The sequence below is a fragment of the Canis aureus genome, unplaced genomic scaffold (assembly GCF_053574225.1).
Source record: "Canis aureus isolate CA01 unplaced genomic scaffold, VMU_Caureus_v.1.0 ptg000244l_RagTag, whole genome shotgun sequence".
In the NCBI taxonomy this organism is placed as follows: Eukaryota; Metazoa; Chordata; class Mammalia; order Carnivora; family Canidae; genus Canis; species Canis aureus.
The window spans coordinates 147,926-160,730 of NW_027554505.1; the positions used below are offsets into that span (position 1 = coordinate 147,926).

Consider the following 12,805-nt stretch of genomic DNA (forward strand, 5'->3'; position numbering starts at 1 on the left):
CAAGACATGATAAGAGAGAAACACAGTTTGAAGAGATAAAGCAATCATAAGAATCAGACTCAGATATGACACAGATTTATGGAAGCAGGAGAAATACGGAGATTAAAATAAGTATGATGAATATGCTAATGCCTTAGCGGATTAATATGCTAATGTGAGATGGAAACTCAGAGAGAATTAAAGTGAAATGCGAGAAACCAAGAACAGTGTAACAGCAATGAAGGCTGCCTTTGGACGTGGCCAAGGGAAAAATCAGTAAGGTCGAAAATATGTTCATGGAAATTCCCAAAAGTGAAATGCAAAAAGAAACAAAATATCCAATAACTGTGGAACAATGCAAAAAGGATAGCAAACACATGATGGAAAACACCAGAAGGAGAACAAAGAGAGGAAGGAGAAGAAATATTCAAAGTAATAATAGCTGAAAATTCTCCAATATTAATGATAAAACACCAGACCACATACCCAGGAAGCTCAGAGAACACCAAACAGAATAAATGCCAAAAAGATCTACATCTTGCACTAATACTCAAACAGCAAAAACCAAAGATAAAGATACTGAAAAGAGCCAGAGGGGAGAAAAAAGCACCTTATCTACAGAGGACGAGGATAAGAAATACATCAGACACCTCATCAGAGATCATGCAAGCAAGAACAGAGAGGGTGCAGGTAAAAAAAGGTTAAAAAGAAAAACCCACCACCTAAGAATTCTGTAGCTGGTGAAATTGTACTTCAAAAGTGAAAAGAGGACCCCTGGGTGGCTCAGCAGTTGAGCGCCTGCCTTCAGCCCAGGGCGTGATCCTGGGAACCCGGGATCGAGTCCCATGTCCGGCTCCCTACATGGAGCCTGCTTCGCCATCTGCCCGTGTCTCTGCCTCTCTCTCTATCTCTCTCTGTCTCTCATGAATAAATAAATAAAATCTTAAAAAAATAAAAATAAAAAACAAAAAAGTGAAAAGAAATAAAAACAAAACACTCAAATAAACCCAAGGAATTTACTGCTCAGCAGACTTGTCTTGCAAAAAGTATTAAAACCAGCGTGCTGAGTTCTTAAGGAATATGACAAAGTGAAGTCAATTAAAGCAATGTTATAAAGGATGGGGAAAAAAGGAATTGAATATATTCTCCTATAAGGCAACTGCACTACCTGTGAAAAGGTGTAATGTTATTTCAGAGTGGACCTGGATTAGTTAGAAATGAATATAACAAACTGTAGGGCAAGCACAAAAAATTCTTTTAAAGAAGTATATGGGGATCCCTGGGTGGCGTAGCGGTTTGGCGCCTGCCTTTGGCCCAGGGCGCGATCCTGGAGACCCGGGATCGAATCCCACGTCGGGCTCCCGGTGCATGGAGCCTGCTTCTCCCTCTGCCTATGTCTCTGCCTCTCTCTCTCTGTGTGACTATCATAAATAAATAAAAATTAAAAAAAATATTTAAAAAAAAAAAAAAAGAAGTATATGGACAGGGTTGTCTGGGGGCTCGGTTGGTTCAAGCGTCTACCTTCAGCTCACGTCATGACCCCAAAGTCCTGCAATAGAGCCCTGCATTGGGCTCAGTGGGGAGTCTGATTATCCTTCTCTCCTGCAACTTCCTCCCCCTGCTCCTTCTCTCTCTCTCTCTCAAAACTAAAATCTTTAAAAAGAAAAAGTATATGAATATGCTAAGAAAGAATGGAATCCCATAAAATGTTAAACTAAAAGCAGAGACGGAAGAGAAAGAGAGGGTGATAAAAATATAAAAAAGAACAACTGTAATGAGTGAAAATCAGTTGCAAACATGGTGAATATTAACCCAACTACAGCAACAATTACCTAAAATGTGGATGGTCTAAATATGCCAATTAAAACAAGAGACTGGAGGTGCCTGGATGGCTCAGTGATTGAACATCTGTCTTCCGCTCAGGTCGTTAATACTGGGGTCCTGGGATCCAGTCCCACATAAGGCCCCCTGCTCAGTGGGGAGCCTGGTTCCCCTCTGCCTAGGTCTCTGCCTCTCCTTCTATGTCTTTGGTGACTAAATAAATTAAATCAAGCAAGCAAGCAATCAAACCAGAGACTGCAAGAGCAGATAAAAAGATCCAACTATATGCCGTCTACAAGATACCTACTTTAAATAGAAGTACAGGGATCCCTGTGTGGCGCTGCGGTTTAGCGCCTGCCTTTGGCCCAGGGCGCGATCCTGGAGACCCGGGATCGAATCCCACGTCGGGCTCCCGGTGCATGGAGCCTGCTTCTCCCTCTGCCTGTGTCTCTGCCTCTCTCTCTCTCTCTCTCTGTGACTATCATAAATAAATAAAAAATTTTAAATAGAAGTACACAGGTAGAAGAGAAGTAAAGGAAGGGGGAAAGAAACCAGGCCTACACCACCCAAAAGAAAGCTGAAGAACTCATATCAATTTCAGACAAGGCAGATGGCAGAATGAGGAAAATTCTCAGGGATAAAAGAAGGTATTACACAGTGAAAAAGGGATCAATTCTCTGAGAACACAGAACACTCCTTACTGTGTATGTATGTGCCTAACAAGAGAGGGTCAAAATACATGAGGCAGAACTGATAACATCCAAGGAGTCATGGATAAACACACTAGCACCTTTAGAAACTTCTATAGCCTTCTACACAATAATTGACAGACCCACTAGGCAGAACATCAGTGCGGATACAGTTGAACACAACAGCACCAACTAGTCTAACACTTCATCTAACACAGCACTACACAGTCTTCACAAACTCACGCAGAACCAGACAGACCACATCCTGGCCATAAAACACACTGTAACTATCTAAAAGAATGGAAATCACACACCATTAGCTTAGACCACATGGAGTTAAGTAAGAGAAATACAGCAGAAGAATCTCCATACATTTGGAAATTAAATGAGTTAAAGTTGAAGCACTGAAATTTTTAACTATTCTGAACTAAATGGAAATACAACTTATGCAAATTTGTGGAAGGCTGCAAAGGAGTGGTTAGAGGAAGATTTCAGCATTGAAGGCATATGTTAGAGAGAGAGAGAGAGAGAAGAGAACACTAAAATCAGTAACTTAAGCTTCTACCTTAGGAAACAAGAACAAGAAGAGCCAGGAGAAGAAAAGGAAGAATAAAATAGAAATCTGTGGAATTGAAACAGGCAAACATGGCTAGGTGGCTCAATCGGATAAGCATCTGAATCTTGGATTTGGCTCAGGTCATAATCTCAGGGTCATAAGACTGAGCCCTGAGTCAGGCTCTATACTCAGCAGGTGAGTCTGCTTGAGATTCTCTCTCTCTCTCTTCCTCTCCTTCTCCTCTGCTCATTCTCTCTCTCTTTCTCAGAGGAAAGGAAAGGAAAAAGGAAAAAGGAAAGGAAAGGAAAGGAAGGAAGACGCCCAGTTGGCTCAGCGGTTGGGTGCATGATCCTGGATTCCTGGGATCCAGTCCCACATCCAGCTCCCTGCATGGAGCCTGCTTCTCTCTCTGCCTATGTCTCTGCCTCTCACTCTCTCTGTGTCTCTCATGAATAAATACATAAAATCAAGAGGGAAGGAAGGAAAGGAAGGAAAGGGAAGGAAGGGAAGGAAGGGAGGGAGGGGAGAGAGAGAGGAAAACAATTGGGGAAAAAAACAACAAAGTCAAAAGCTGGTTCTTTAAGATGATTCATAAAATTGGTAAACCTACAGCCAGGCTAGCCAAGAAAAAATGAGAAAAGAGACAAATTACTAATACCAGAAATGAAAGAAGAGTCGTCGCTATGGATCCCACGGAGATTAAAAATTAAAGGTAACGATAATCCTATGCCCTCAAATTTGAGGATTTACATGACACGCACCAATTCCGTAAAAGACACAAGTAACAAAAACTCCTACACAAAGAGAAATAGGTGATCTCAATAGGCCTATACCTAAAGAGAAATTAAATCAATAATTAGTAACCTTCCTCAACAGCAAGCACTGAGCCCTGACGGCTTCACTGGCAAAAATAAGAAGATGACATTATACCAATTCTCAAACTCTTTCAGAGAAAATAAAAGAGAGGCTGTACTTCCAACTCATTCTATAAGGCCAGCCTTATCCTACTATCAAAACCAGATAAAGACAGCAGAAGAAGGAAAACTATAGTAGTCTATACTTTTCTATAGAGATATAGACTACTATATAGTCTATAGACATATAGACTACTATATCTCTTATGAACAGAGATGAAAAACTCTTCAAAAAAATTTGAAAAATTTCAAATCAAATTCAACAACATATAATATGGATGCTATACCAAAACCAATGTTTTTTTTTTTCCAGGAATGCACAGGCTGTATAATATGCAGAAGTATTAGTGTAAGCCATCACTCCAACAAGATAAAAAATATCTATTTGATCATATCAACAGATGCCAAACAATTATTAAGAAAAATCCAACACGTATTCATGATAAAAGTTACCACCAAACTGGGAATAGAGGGGACTTCCTCAACTTGATAAACATGTATAAAATACCTAGAGCAAACCTACTTAATGGTGAAAAACTAGATTTCCCTCTAAGATCAGTAACAAGGCAAGGATATTCCCCTCTTACCACTAGTAAAGATTCAGTACTTAAGAAGAAGTCCTAGCTAATCCTCTAGGAAGGGAAAAGAAAAGAAAAGATTTACATATGGGGAAGGAAAAGGTAAAACTGCCTTTGTTCAGAGACAACATGACTATGTATGTAGAAAATCCTAAAGAAACACGAAAAAAACTCTGGGAACTAGTAAGTGATTATAGCAATGATTCAGGATGCAAACTTCATGTACAAATATCAATTACTTTCCTATATACCTGTGTTCTATGAAAGAGAGAAGAAAAAGGCTGACAAGTCCACCTTGATGAGAAATGGCTTCTTAAGGGGACTTATGGACAGAAGTGTGTCTTGGGAGGCTGAAAAATTAGTAGATCTCCACAACCCCACCTCCAGTGAGACCTGTTTTGGGGCCCAAGAAGCTGGCGGGTAACTGCTGGAAGCCCACCCAGGAGGAAATGCTTGAAAATCATAATCCTATCTCTAGAGCAGATGAAGGACATTCATGGGTGTACTTAAGGGTGTGACCAGACAAAAAGAAAGAATATGAGAGGGACCTGTGCTCCAGAAGGCTTCAGGCCACAGAGAGCCATCAGCATGGTGGGTCTGCCCAAGATAGCATTGTTCACACTGCCAATGAACAATGGGAATTTGAAATTAAAAACAAAATACCATTTACATTAGTGCCCAATCTAACAAAAAGTGTACAGAATCTCAATTCGTATAAAACTCAGCTGATGAGGAGCCCGGGTGGCTCAGCGGTTTAGCGCCGCCTTCAGCCCAGGATCTGATCCTCGAGACCCAGGATCAAGTCCCACGTCGGGCTCCCTGCTTCTCTCTCTGCCTGTGTCTCTGCCACTCTCTCTCTCTCTCTCTCTGTGCTCTCTGTGTCTCTCATGAATAAATAAATATTTTTAAAAACTCAGTTGAAAGAAATCAAAGATGATCTCCATAAGTAAATTCCATGTTTACGGACAAGAATATATAATATGATCAAGATGTCAATTCTTCCCAACTTGGTTTATATATACAACACAACCCCAACCCAAATCCTAGCAAGTTATCACATATATATGACAAACTCATTCTCAATTTTACATGAATAGGCAAAAAAAAAAAAAAACAGAACAGCTGACACAATATTGAGAAATACAAAGTCAAAGGACTGACACCAACCAATTTCAAGATTTCCTATAAAGCTTCAGTAATAAAGACACAGCAGTATTGGTCAAAGAACAGAAAAACAGGGATCCCTGGGTGGTGCAGCAGTTTAGCGCCTGCCTTTGGCCCAGGGCGCGATCCTGGAGACCCGGGATCAAATCCCACGTCGGGCTCCCGGTGCATGGAGCCTGCTTCTCCCTCTGCCTGTGTCTCTGCCTCTCTCTCTCTGCGTGTGTGTGACTATCATAAATAAATAAAAATTTACAAAAAAAAAAAAGAACAGAAAAACAGATCTGTAGAACATAACAGAGCTCAGAATAAAACCCACACGAATACAATCAACTGGTCTTTGGCAGAGGAGCAAAGACGATTCAGTGAAGAAAGGCCAGTCTTTTCAAATACTGATGCTAGACAACTGGATATTCACATGCAGAAAATCTTTGAATCTAGGCATAGAACTTATCCCTGTTCACAAAAATGAACTCAAATTAGATCACAGAACTAAATATAAAGACAAATCTGCACAATTCCTGGGTGACTTTGAGCATGGCAAGGAGTTTTTCCATGCAACTCCAAAAGCCCAACGTATGAAAGAGAAATTGCAAGGTTGGACATTATTAAAATTAAGAACTTCTGTTCTGTGAAAGAAACCGTTCAGAGAATGAAGAAACAAGCCACAGACTGGAAAAAAAATATTTGCAGAACACGTATCTAATAAACGACACGTATCCACAAAAGACAACTGTTAAAACTCAATGATAAGGGAAAAACACAACTCCCTTAAAAATAGGCAAAAAATGGAAAAGACACTTCTGTAAATCTAAGACTGTTCTAAAAAGAAGTCTACTATTTCAAAGGTATCTAATGAGAAAACTGTCCAAAGAATCCAAAAAGACGTTTCTGCAAAGATGATACAAAAATAGCCAATAAACACACAAAAAGATAATGAACTTCATCAGTCATCAAGGAAACGTAAACCACAGCAACAAGGAGGTATCATGTCCCACCTTCTTCTAGAAAGGTGAGAACAAAAAAGTCAAACAAAAGCAAGTGTTAGCTAAAACAAGTGTTGGTGGGGCACTTCAGCGGCTCAGTTGGTTACACAGCCGACTCTTGATTTTGACTCAAGTCATGATACCAGGGTCGTGTGAGATTGAGCCCCAAATCAGGGTCTGTGTTCACAAGGAGTCAGCTTGAGATTTCCTCTCTGCCCCTCTCCCTCACCACTGCCCACCTCCCTGCTCGCTCTCTTGCTCTCTCTCTCAAATAAATAAAATCTTTTTTTAAAAAATAGGGTTAAAAAAAAATAATAATAAAAAATAAAAAAAAATAAATAAAAAAAATAAAAAATAGGGTTGACAAGCATACAGAAATCAGAAGCCTCACACACTGCTGGTGAGAATACAAAACAGTGGAGCCACCTTGGGAAACTGCTGGTTCTTCTAAGTGTTAAACACAGACTTAGCACTTAACCCAGCAATTCCGCTCCTACATACATGGCCCCCAGAAATGAAAATATGTCCACATAAATACCTGTATGTGAAGGTTCCTTTTTTTTTTTTTTTCATTTTGTATTTTTTTTTTTCTCCAGGTGGGGTTTTTAACGGTCACTTTCCCACACTCTGGATAATTTCTGATCCCACCACAAGGAGCCCTTGAATTGGCTAATGTGAGAAACTGGGAATGAAGACCCCTTTTAACTGCCATCTTGCCGAGGGAGTCTCCTTTTTTTTGGAAAAAAAAATCGAAAGGTTATTGCGTGAGCCTGGATGAATCCCACTCTCAACCCTCCACGGTCCGACCCACCCCATCTCACCTCATACCCGTTTTTGGCAGGGAGAAGCAGGAGTACGTGGTCCCGAATTCTCCTCCTTCACCTTGTTAAACACTAGAGGGAAAGCCCGCCATGAATGGCAACGATTCACCTTCAAGCTGCCTCCCTTCATCCAACGTTAAAACCCTTTGCACATAAGGCAACGTGGAAGCTGATGTTTTTACTCACCTCGCTGTTTTAAAGCACCATTATGAAGTCAGGTTGTACAGTAATTAACAGTACCTTTTATATATATCTCATATCTGTCATTTATATATATATACACACACACACACACAAACTGGAAGAGGTAACAGCAGCTTATAGAAATGGATCTTCTTCAAGGTTTCCTGTGTGGTAAGCACCTGAAATACTGCATAAAAGGGTCTTGTGTGATGTGTCTCCCTGCTGCTCATTGGGCTCTGTTCTGCATGACCAGGAATGGTGCTGGCAAGAGAGCTCAGCGGCTGGAAGGAAAGTCTGCTGCTGAGCGTCACTATTTTCCACCCCCTGCTTGTGCTCCTATCTGATCAGGCTAGAGAAGACAACAAAACATACATAGTTAGAAAAAACTCCAATATATAGATTTCTGTAGAATTTCCTTTTTTTTCCCTCCTGTCCTTCCTCTGCAAGGTATTGTTGCTATGTCCTGTTACTGGTTTTTGCTGCAATAAACCCTCTTTGTTTCAATCACAGCAAGAAACAAAAATCCAAACAGAAACCCCTCTGAAAAGAGTAGAAAACAAAAGGTTTTACCTACAAAAAGGGGAGGGGGAGACAGGAGGGACCTTGGTTTTGTTTTTAAAAAGGACTGAAGATTAACATTGAAAAATCAGGAGATGATGTGCAACCCTTTGTGCAAGGCAAAGCCCTCTGGTACTTCCGCCTCTGGTTTTGTTTTAAATTTCCTTTTTCTCTTCTGCGTGCGGATACTTCTCTCCATCTTCATGTTGTCAGTGTTTTGCTGTGTTTTGTGTTTTCTTGTTTAACTTTGTGTCACTACCTCAGTCTGCCCTCATGTCCCTTACACACAAACAAAACATTCCTTCAGCAGAGCGAAGAGGTGGCGGATGACCGGCACGCTCCACGACCGGCCCAGCAGTCTCTGCGTCGCCAAGTGGCTCATGTTGGAGACATCAGTATAGTGGACAGGGAAGCCAAACACCCTTTCCATTTTAGTGCACCGTAAGATGTCCTCTTTCTCATTCATGAAGACGGGGACATGCTGGTCTTTGCCCTGCTTTATGGAGTTCGACCTAGTAGTAATGGTCCTCACTTTGCTGAACTTGGCTATCCAGCCGTGCTCCAGACACTCCTGCAGCTCCAGCTTATCATTCACAGTGGATGCCAATGGCCTCCTGTTCATACCAGGAAGGTTCCCCCAGAAGTAGTGGGCCCTGTGTGCAGCTGACACTTCTTTGGCATTAATCATCATAGGGTTGGACTCGAGAATTCGCGAGATGTCCCTCTTGTCACTAATGCCCATGGCCACCACATTCTCAAAGAGCCGGAAGAAGGGGCGGTCATCTCCCTCCTTGGGCCGCGCATCATGCAGCAGGTGGTAGAACTCAAAGAAGAGCCGGCCAGTGCCCTCGTAGAGTCCTTTATGGGCAGGATTGATGATGGAGAGACCATTGCAAGGACTGCCCCCAATCACCAGATCCAATGGGCCCCACTCCTGGATATGCTTCTGCGTGACGCTGCAGACGTCCCCAACATACATGATCTTCCCCACCGTGATGGAGTCCTTGCACACCTCGGAGGCGATGTAGCAGTCCACCTGAATCCCCAAATCCTTCAGCACCAGAAGCCCTGTAGCAATTCCATCAAATAGAGACAGCACCCGGATGGGCTTCCTCTTCTCAGCTGGGACAGGCAGGTAAACCTTCATAGGGTCAAATTCCTGGTCGTGGCTGTTGGTGAAGAACATCTGGAGCCATGAGGGCCAGTCGTCCCGCTGCCGCAGTAGCCCGTAAGTGCCCTTGTGCCCACACATGTAGCAGTTCCGGGGGTCCTCCTTGATGGCTGCCAGGTGGCCCCCAGCCCCAATAAGAGATCCACACCCTCCACACAAAAACACCTGCAGCAGTTATTGTTCCCACACATGAGCACCTTGCCCCCCACCCCCCACAGCAAATGGTGTGGTAGGACTGGTAGCTGTCATCATCATGGTGATACGTATGCACACTCCAGGAAGCAGTTCTTACAGTTTTGGCACATTTCTCCAACAAAGAGAGGGTGTTCCAGGGTAACGTTGAGGCTCCCACAAGAGATGCAAATGTCCTCGATGTTCTGGCACTTCTGCCGCACTTTGTACACCAGCTGCTCTCTTGTGCGTTCATCAATGATCTTAGGCTTCTCAGTCGTACTCTTTCGGGGCTTTTTGGCTGGGGGGGGTGGTGCATAGGCAGCTGCCTCAGGTTCGACCCACATGTCTGTGTAAACTTCTTTGTAGGGGTTCTTCTCTTCTTTGGGTGGCTTCAGGCCCTTGGGGCCAGAAGGCTGGAACCCTCCGAGAGACCACTCGATCATCTGTTTGTTCTGCACCTCCACGGACTTGGCAGTGTCGCTCTCATCGCTGTCGTGGCACGCTGGGAACAACTTCCCCGCATGGCTACAGGCCACCTGCAGGACTTCATAGATGGCTTTGCGGTACATGGGCTGCTTGTTGTATGTGGCCTGGTGGAAAGCACTGCAGAAGGAGCTCAGCGGCATCAACTTCTCAACACACACCATCAAGAACTTGCCATCTCCAAACCACATGACCCAGCGGGTGCCTTCAGCTCCTCAGCTCCGGCCTGTCATCCACCAAGACACAATGCGGCCTGGCCACCAGGAGAAGCCCCGACGTTTCCCCCACACCAGCTCCCCAGTGCCAAAGCCCCGGCCGTCCTCGTAGGCCAGCTCATCATTGGCTGCTTTGGTGGTGTTCTTGTCCCCAGCATCTGCCCCCACGGGCTCAGGTGTGGTGGCCACAGTGGGGGATGCAGGGTTGGTGGGCTGCTGCATTGCAGGAGGACTGGCCTCCTCCACCTTCTGAGACTAGCCAGACCCCTGGTTTTCTTCCACAGCATTCATTACTGCGATCACCTTGGCTTTTCTTCTCAGCCCATAAGGCCACGTGCAGCCCCTCTATGTAAAGATTCTTAGCAGCATTATTCATCATAGGCAATAGGTAGAAATGACCCAAATGTCCAAAGCTGGATAAAGAGGTTAACAAAGCTGGTATATCCATAAATACTACTGGGCCATAGAAAGGTATGAAGTATTGCTACATATTATCATGTGGATTAAGCTAAGTGACAGGAGCCGATGGCAAACAAATCTACCCACCATATGATTCCATTTACATGAATTGTCCAAAACAGGTAAATAGAAACAGAAAGTAGATTAGTGGTTGCATAGGGCTGGAGTGAGGAAGGGTCAGAGGATGAAGGATTAGCGGTAGACAGCTACATGAGACAGGGGTTTGTTGGGAGGAGATGAAATTATTCTAGAATCGTGGAGGTGGCTGCATCACTTTGTGCGTACACTTCACATCCTTGCACATATACTTGAGATGGGTAAACTGTCTGATATATGTCTCAATAAAGTGGTTACAAAGAGTTACTATCTAAATGTTGATGACACCCCAATCAGAGTTGCGAGATTTCACAAAAGGAAATATAAAAAGACAGCACAGTTCATACGTCCACTAAAAAAATAAATAAATAAATTACTGTTTCTCTTAAGTTCAAATTAAACTGGATGCCTTGTATTTTATCTGGCAACCCGACTCCCAAGTCTATTACCTACAACCTAGAACTTACTAATTATCCTCAAGATCCACGTATCCAACTACACAGTAGGAAGTTCTACTTGGTTAACTGCCAAATAGCAAATGAACATAAAACTAAAATCACCTTTCTTATGAGAAGATATTCAATTATGTCAGAAGTGGTAGGTCAGGGCTTGTGCAGGTCTCTGGAGCCCTCTCTCAACCCCCGATGGCCTGGCATCAACAATCTGGTGGTTGGATTAGTGGATGTGGTGTCTAGGAGCTGAGGTTTAACCAACACGGGGGAGGAGTTTCAATATGTTGAGAAACATCACCCTGATGGTGAGGGCAGGCTGAGCATCCAACTCCCTTTCTCAAAACAAAAATCACTTTCCTTCCCTCACCCATGGGTTCATTGCCATTGTCTTGACCTGGAAATCTCCAGGCCCATCCCATCTCTGTAGCAACTAAATTTTACTTCTGAAAAAAAAAAACCAGTCTGATATCATCATTCTGCTGCTTTAACCCTTTCAATATACTGGCTCCTACCATGGTCAAATAAAGTCAAAGCCAATTAAGAAGAGGTCTCTACCTGGGCCCCTGGGTGGCTCAGTTGGTTACACCCCGACTCCTGGTTTGGGCTCAGGTCCTGATCTCAGGGTCGGGACCCCGGATCCTTCACAGGGCTCCACACTCTGTGGGGAGTCTGCTAAAATTTCTCTCTCCATCTCCCTCTGCACATTCTAGCACTTGTGCGCATTCTCGCATACGTGCACATGTGGCTCGCTTTCTCTCTCTTGCTTGTTGACATACTTGAAAGTGAACAGAATGGGTCAAAAGACACACGTGAAGTTTGCGTGTGATAGAGGCTGGGAGTGGGGGGCAGCTAGTAAGAAACATAGAATGGACTAGAGGGGCACAGTAAACATTAAAAGCACATTTTACAGCAATTACAGGAAGATCCTTGTAATAGTACACATGCTACTGTGCCACTTAAATGCTAGCAACATCAATTTGTTTACTCATTGCTTTTCTAAAACCAGGATATCAGTGACTATGCTTCCTCGCCACTTACTAGTCACATTTACTTTGAAAAACCACCAAGCTTAAAACTCAAGAGCTAGTGTAACTAAGACTTTGAAAAAAAATTAGTGTCCTTTTCTTAGTAGAAATAACAACCACCTATCACTACTTTTTGGTCTTTCACGTGCTATAATTTAATACTAAATGCCTGCTTGTATTTGCCTAACCTATGTAACTATCAAAGAAAGAAGATCTTCACTATTGTATTTGAAACTCACAAACCACCTTGTTAACATTATAACATTATAATTTCCATTTTATAGGAAGGAAACAGTGGCCACATTACAACTAAATAGAGACACACATGCATGCATTGTTTTGGGCATGTCTGTTTAATGGTTAAGGGGTGCTGATGAACACAACGATACACAAAGGTACCGTGGCAATTCCATAAAAACTAAATCAAGCACTCTAGTCTTTACATGTATTGTTAGGAAAAATGCCACATCTCAACTTTTTCATT

The 12,805-nt window shown here is 43.0% G+C and overlaps 1 pseudogene; it reads right to left on the reverse strand.

Moving 5' to 3' along the window:
• Positions 1 to 5,985: 5,985 nt before the first annotated feature.
• On the reverse strand, positions 5,986 to 11,080 carry LOC144309902 (DNA (cytosine-5)-methyltransferase 3A pseudogene; annotated as a pseudogene).
• Between the last annotated feature and the right edge of the window lie 1,725 nt (positions 11,081 to 12,805).